Here is a 7587-nt window from a genome sequence, read left to right on the forward strand (position 1 = left end):
TTTCGTTTGCCGGCGATTTAACAACTTTCATTAAGCGTCTCATCAAAAATGAAAACATTTCTGAAAACTACAAGTCTCATGCGTTTTAGTGGTGAAAATTAATTTAAAAAATCGTTCGGGAAATGAGTTTACTCCCTGGGTACTTTCTTTGTATACTTTTGACTATACGGGCCGAGTCCAGGATTTACGGGAAGTCGCGGGTTTTCGTTTGCCGGCAATTAAACTTCTTTTATTTAGCGTCTCATCAAAAATGAAAACATTTTTAAAAACTACAAGTCTCATGGGCTTTAGTGGTGAAATAATAATTTAAAAAAGCGTTCGGGAAATGAGTTTACTCCCTGGGTACTATCTTTGTATACTTTTAACTATACGGGCCAAGCCCGGGATTTACGGGAAATCGCAGGTTTTCGTTTGCCGGCGATTAAACAACTTTCATTAAGCGTCTCATCAAAAATGAAAGCATTTCTGAAAACTACAGGTCTCATGCGTTTTAGTGGTGAAAATTAATTTAAAAACTCGTTCGGGAAATGAGTTTACTCCCTGGGTACTTTCTTTATATACTTTTGACTATACGGGTTGAGTCCGGGATTTACGGGAAGTCGCGGGTTTTCGTTTGCCGGCAATTAAACTTCTTTTATTCAGCGTCTCATCAAAAATGAAAACATTTTTAAAAACTACAATCTCATGGGCTTTAGTGGTGAAAAAATAATTTAAAAAATCGTTCGGGAAATGAGTTTACTCCCTTGGTACTTTCTTTGTATACTTTTGACTATACGGGCTGAGTCCGGGATTTACGGGAAGTCGCGGGTTTTCGTTTGCCGGCGATTAAACTTCTTTTATTCAGCGTCTCATCAAAAATGAAAATATTTTTAAATACTACAAGTCTCATGGGCTTTAGTGGTGAAATAATAATTTAAAAAATCGTTCGGGAAAGGAGTTTACACCCTGGGTACTTTCTTTGTATACTTTTGACTATACGGGCCGACTCGGGATTTACGGAAAATCGCAGGTTTTCGTTTGCCGGCGATTAAACTTCTTTTATTCAGAGTCTCATCAAAAATGAAAACATTTTTGAAAACTACAAGTCTCATGCGTTTTAGTGGTGAAAAAAAAATTTAAAAAATCGTTCGGGAAATGAAGTTACTCTCTGGGTACTTTCTTTGTATACATTCGACTATACGGGCCAAGCCCGGGATTTACGGGAAATCGCGGGATTTTGTTTGCCGGCGATTAAACTTCTTTTATTCAGCGTCTCATCAAAAATGAAAACATTTTTGAAAACTGCAAGTCTCATGCGTTTTAGTGGTGAAAAAAATTTTTAAAAAATCGTTCGGGAAATGAAGTTACTCTCTGGGTACTTTCTTTGTATACATTCGACTATACGGGCCAAGCCCGGGATTTACGGGAAATTGCGGGTTTTCGTTTGCCGGCGATTTAACAACTTTCATTAAGCGTCTCATCAAAAGTGAAAACATTTCTGAAAACTACAAGTCTCATGCGTTTTAGTGGTGAAAATTAATTTAAAAAATCGTTCGGGAAATGAATTTACTCCCTGGGTACTTTCTTTGTATACTTTTGACTATACGGGCCGAGTCCAGGATTTACGGGAAGTCGCGGGTTTTCGTTTGCCGGCAATTAAACTTCTTTTATTCAACGTCTCATCAAAAATGAAAACATTTTTAAAAACTACAAGTCTCATGGGCTTTAGTGGTGAAATAATAATTTAAAAAATCGTTCGGAAAATGAGTTTACACCCCGGGTACTTTCTTTGTATACTTTTGACTATACGGCCGAGTCCGGAATTTACGGGAAATCGCAGGTTTTCGTTTGCCGGCGATTAAACTTCTTTTATTCAGCGTCTCATCAAAAATGAAAACATTTTTGAAAACTACAAGTCTCATGCATTTTAGTGGTGAAAAAATAATTTAAAAATCGTTCGGGAAATGAGTTTACTCCCTGGGTACTTTCTTTGTATACTTTTGACTATACGGGCTGAGTCCGGGATTTACGGGAAGTCGCGGGTTTTCGTTTGCCGGCGATTAAACTTCTTTTATTCAGCGTCTCATCAAAAATGAAAATATTTTTAAATACTACAAGTCTCATGGGCTTTAGTGGTGAAATAATAATTTAAAAAATCGTTCGGGAAAGGAGTTTACACCCTGGGTACTTTCTTTGTATACTTTTGACTATACGGGCTGACTCGGGATTTACGGGAAATCGCAGGTTTTCGTTTGCCGGCGATTAAACTTCTTTTATTCAGCGTCTCATCAAAAATGAAAACATTTTTGAAAACTACAAGTCTCATGCGTTTTAGTGGTGAAAAAAAAATTTAAAAAATCGTTCGGGAAATGAAGTTACTCTCTGGGTACTTTCTTTGTGTACATTCGACTATACGGGCCAAGCCCGGGATTTACGGGAAATCCCGGGATTTCGTTTGCCGGCGATTAAACCTCTTTTATTAAGCGTCTCATCAAAAATGATAACATTTTTGAAAACTGCAAGTCTCATGCGTTTTAGTGGTAAAAAGATAATTCAAAAAATCGTTTCGGAAATGAGTTTACTCACAGGGTACTTTCTTTGTATACATTCGACTATACGGGCCAAGCCCGGGATTTACGGGAAAACGCGGTTTTTCGTTTGCCGGCGATTAAACCACTTTTATTAAGCGTCTCCTCAAAAATGAAAACATTTCTAAAAACTACAAGTCTCATACGTTTTAGTGGTGAAAAAATAATTTAAAAATTCGTTCGGGAAATGAGTTTACTCACAGGGTACTTTCTTTGTATACATTCCACTATACGGGCCAAGCCCGGGATTTACGGGAAATCGCGGGTTTTCGTTTGCCGGCGATTTAACAACTTTCATTAAGCGTCTCATCAAAAATGAAAACATTTCTGAAAACTACAAGTCTCATGCGTTTTAGTGGTGAAAATTAATTTAAAAAATCGTTCGGGAAATGAGTTTACTCCCTGGGTACTTTCTTTGTATACTTTTGACTATACGGGCCAAGCCCGGGATTTACGGGAAATCGCGGTTTTTCGTTTGCCGGCGATTAAACCACTTTTATTAAGCGTCTCCTCAAAAATGAAAACATTTCTAAAAACTACAAGTCTCATACGTTTTAGTGGTGAAAAAATAATTTAAAAATTCGTTCAAGAAATGAGTTTACTCACAGGGCACTTTCTTTGTATACATTCGACTATACGGGCCAAGCCCGGGATTTACGGGAAATCGCGGGTTTTCGTTTGCCGGCGATTTAACAACTTTCATTAAGCGTCTCATCAAAAATGAAAACATTTCTGAAAACTACAAGTCTCATGCGTTTTAGTGGTGAAAATTAATTTAAAAAATCGTTCGGGAAATGAGTTTACTCCCTGGGTACTTTCTTTGTATACTTTTGACTATACGGGCCGAGTCCGGGATTTACGGGAAGTCGCGGGTTTTCGTTTGCCGGCAATTAAACTTCTTTTATTCAGCGTCTCATCAAAAATGAAAACATTTTTAAAAACTACAAGTCTCATGGGCTTTAGTGGTGAAATAATAATTTAAAAAAGCGTTCGGGAAATGAGTTTACTCCCTGGGTACTATCTTTGTATACTTTTGACTATACGGGCCAAGCCCGGGATTTACGGGAAATCGCGGGTTTTCGTTTGCCGGCGATTAAACAACTTTCATTAAGCGTCTCATCAAAAATGAAAGCATTTCTGAAAACTACAGGTCTCATGCGTTTTAGTGGTGAAAATTAATTTAAAAACTCGTTCGGGAAATGAGTTTACTCCCTGGGTACTTTCTTTATATACTTTTGACTATACGGGTTGAGTCCGGGATTTACGGGAAGTCGCGGGTTTTCGTTTGCCGGCAATTAAACTTCTTTTATTCAGCGTCTCATCAAAAATGAAAACATTTTTAAAAACTACAATCTCATGGGCTTTAGTGGTGAAAAAATAATTTAAAAAATCGTTCGGGAAATGAGTTTACTCCCTGGGTACTTTCTTTGTATACTTTTGACTATACGGGCTGAGTCCGGGATTTACGGGAAGTCGCGGGTTTTCGTTTGCCGGCGATTAAACTTCTTTTATTCAGCGTCTCATCAAAAATGAAAATATTTTTAAATACTACAAGTCTCATGGGCTTTAGTGGTGAAATAATAATTTAAAAAATCGTTCGGGAAAGGAGTTTACACCCTGGGTACTTTCTTTGTATATTTTTGACTATACGGGCCGACTCGGGATTTACGGAAAATCGCAGGTTTTCGTTTGCCGGCGATTAAACTTCTTTTATTCAGAGTCTCATCAAAAATGAAAACATTTTTGAAAACTACAAGTCTCATGCGTTTTAGTGGTGAAAAAAAAATTTAAAAAATCGTTCGGGAAATGAAGTTACTCTCTGGGTACTTTCTTTGTATACATTCGACTATACGGGCCAAGCCCGGGATTTACGGGAAATCGCGGGATTTTGTTTGCCGGCGATTAAACCTCTTTTATTAAGGGTCTCATCAAAAATGAAAACATTTCTGAAAACTACAAGTCTCATGCGTTTTAGTGGTGAAAATTAATTTAAAAAATCTTTCGGGAAATGAGTTTACTCCCTGGGTACTTTCTTTGTATACTTTTGACTATACGGGCCGAGTCCGGGATTTACGGGAAATCGCGGTTTTTCGTTTGCCGGCGATTAAACCACTTTTATTAAGCGTCTCCTCAAAAATGAAAACATTTCTAAAAACTACAAGTCTCATACGTTTTAGTGGTGAAAAAATAATTTAAAAATTCGTTCGGGAAATGAGTTTACTCACAGGGTACTTTCTTTGTATACATTCGACTATACGGGCCAAGCCCGGGATTTACGGGAAATCGCGGGTTTTCGTTTGCCGGCGATTTAACAACTTTCATTAAGCGTCTCATCAAAAATGAAAACATTTCTGAAAACTACAAGTCTCATGCGTTTTAGTGGTGAAAATTAATTTAAAAAATCGTTCGGGAAATGAGTTTACTCCCTGGGTACTTTCTTTGTATACTTTTGACTATACGGGCCAAGCCCGGGATTTACGGGAAATCGCGGTTTTTCGTTTGCCGGCGATTAAACCACTTTTATTAAGCGTCTCCTCAAAAATGAAAACATTTCTAAAAACTACAAGTCTCATACGTTTTAGTGGTGAAAAAATAATTTAAAAATTCGTTCAAGAAATGAGTTTACTCACAGGGTACTTTCTTTGTATACATTCGACTATACGGGCCAAGCCCGGGAAAGGAGTTTACACCCTGGGTACTTTCTTTGTATACTTTTGACTATACGGGCCGACTCGGGATTTACGGAAAATCGCAGGTTTTCGTTTGCCGGCGATTAAACTTCTTTTATTCAGAGTCTCATCAAAAATGAAAACATTTTTGAAAACTACAAGTCTCATGCGTTTTAGTGGTGAAAAAAAAATTTAAAAAATCGTTCGGGAAATGAAGTTACTCTCTGGGTACTTTCTTTGTATACATTCGACTATACGGGCCAAGCCCGGGATTTACGGGAAATCGCGGGATTTTGTTTGCTGGCGATTAAACAACTTTCATTAAGCGTCTCATCAAAAATGAAAGCATTTCTGAAAACTACAGGTCTCATGCGTTTTAGTGGTGAAAATTAATTTAAAAACTCGTTCGGGAAATGAGTTTACTCCCTGGGTACTTTCTTTATATACTTTTGACTATACGGGTTGAGTCCGGGATTTACGGGAAGTCGCGGGTTTTCGTTTGCCGGCAATTAAACTTCTTTTATTCAGCGTCTCATCAAAAATGAAAACATTTTTAAAAACTACAATCTCATGGGCTTTAGTGGTGAAAAAATAATTTAAAAAATCGTTCGGGAAATGAGTTTACTCCCTTGGTACTTTCTTTGTATACTTTTGACTATACGGGTTGAGTCCGGGATTTACGGGAAGTCGCGGGTTTTCGTTTGCCGGCGATTAAACTTCTTTTATTCAGCGTCTCATCAAAAATGAAAATATTTTTAAATACTACAAGTCTCATGGGCTTTAGTGGTGAAATAATAATTTAAAAAATCGTTCGGGAAAGGAGTTTACACCCTGGGTACTTTCTTTGTATACTTTTGACTATACGGGCCGACTCGGGATTTACGGAAAATCGCAGGTTTTCGTTTGCCGGCGATTAAACTTCTTTTATTCAGAGTCTCATCAAAAATGAAAACATTTTTGAAAACTACAAGTCTCATGCGTTTTAGTGGTGAAAAAAAAATTTAAAAAATCGTTCGGGAAATGAAGTTACTCTCTGGGTACTTTCTTTGTATACATTCGACTATACGGGCCAAGCCCGGGATTTACGGGAAATCGCGGGATTTTTTTTGCCGGCGATTAAACTTCTTTTATTCAGCGTCTCATCAAAAATGAAAACATTTTTGAAAACTGCAAGTCTCATGCGTTTTAGTGGTGAAAAAAATTTTTAAAAAATCGTTCGGGAAATGAAGTTACTCTCTGGGTACTTTCTTTGTATACATTCGACTATACGGGCCAAGCCCGGGATTTACGGGAAATTGCGGGTTTTCGTTTGCCGGCGATTTAACAACTTTCATTAAGCGTCTCATCAAAAATGAAAACATTTCTGAAAACTACAAGTCTCATGCGTTTTAGTGGTGAAAAAAAAATTTAAAAAATCGGTCGGGAAATGAAGTTACTCTCTGGGTACTTTCTTTGTATACATTCGACTATACGGGCCAAGCCCGGGATTTACGGGAAATCGCGGGATTTTGTTTGCTGGCGATTAAACAACTTTCATTAAGCGTCTCATCAAAAATGAAAGCATTTCTGAAAACTACAGGTCTCATGCGTTTTAGTGGTGAAAATTAATTTAAAAACTCGTTCGGGAAATGAGTTTACTCCCTGGGTACTTTCTTTATATACTTTTGACTATACGGGTTGAGTCCGGGATTTACGGGAAGTCGCGGGTTTTCGTTTGCCGGCAATTAAACTTCTTTTATTCAGCGTCTCATCAAAAATGAAAACATTTTTAAAAACTACAATCTCATGGGCTTTAGTGGTGAAAAAATAATTTAAAAACTCGTTCGGGAAATGAGTTTACTCCCTGGGTACTTTCTTTATATACTTTTGACTATACGGGTTGAGTCCGGGATTTACGGGAAGTCGCGGGTTTTCGTTTGCCGGCAATTAAACTTCTTTTATTCAGCGTCTCATCAAAAATGAAAACATTTTTAAAAACTACAATCTCATGGGCTTTAGTGGTGAAAAAATAATTTAAAAAATCGTTCGGGAAATGAGTTTACTCCCTTGGTACTTTCTTTGTATACTTTTGACTATACGGGTTGAGTCCGGGATTTACGGGAAGTCGCGGGTTTTCGTTTGCCGGCGATTAAACTTCTTTTATTCAGCGTCTCATCAAAAATGAAAATATTTTTAAATACTACAAGTCTCATGGGCTTTAGTGGTGAAATAATAATTTAAAAAATCGTTCGGGAAAGGAGTTTACACCCTGGGCACTTTCTTTGTATACTTTTGACTATACGGGCCGACTCGGGATTTACGGAAAATCGCAGGTTTTCGTTTGCCGGCGATTAAACTTCTTTTATTCAGAG

The 7587-nt window shown here is 37.5% G+C and overlaps 1 long non-coding RNA gene across 1 annotated transcript; it reads left to right on the plus strand.

The window, feature by feature from the left end:
* Positions 1–3208: 3208 nt before the first annotated feature.
* Positions 3209–6606, plus strand: LOC130623989 (uncharacterized). The gene is made up of 3 exons (XR_008981168.1): positions 3209–3312; positions 3718–4931; positions 5601–6606. It is a non-coding gene; the product is annotated as an uncharacterized LOC130623989 (long non-coding RNA).
* The last annotated feature ends 981 nt before the right edge of the window (positions 6607–7587 follow it).

The sequence above is a fragment of the Hydractinia symbiolongicarpus genome, chromosome 13, assembly GCF_029227915.1.
Source record: "Hydractinia symbiolongicarpus strain clone_291-10 chromosome 13, HSymV2.1, whole genome shotgun sequence".
Taxonomy (NCBI): domain Eukaryota; kingdom Metazoa; phylum Cnidaria; class Hydrozoa; order Anthoathecata; family Hydractiniidae; genus Hydractinia; species Hydractinia symbiolongicarpus.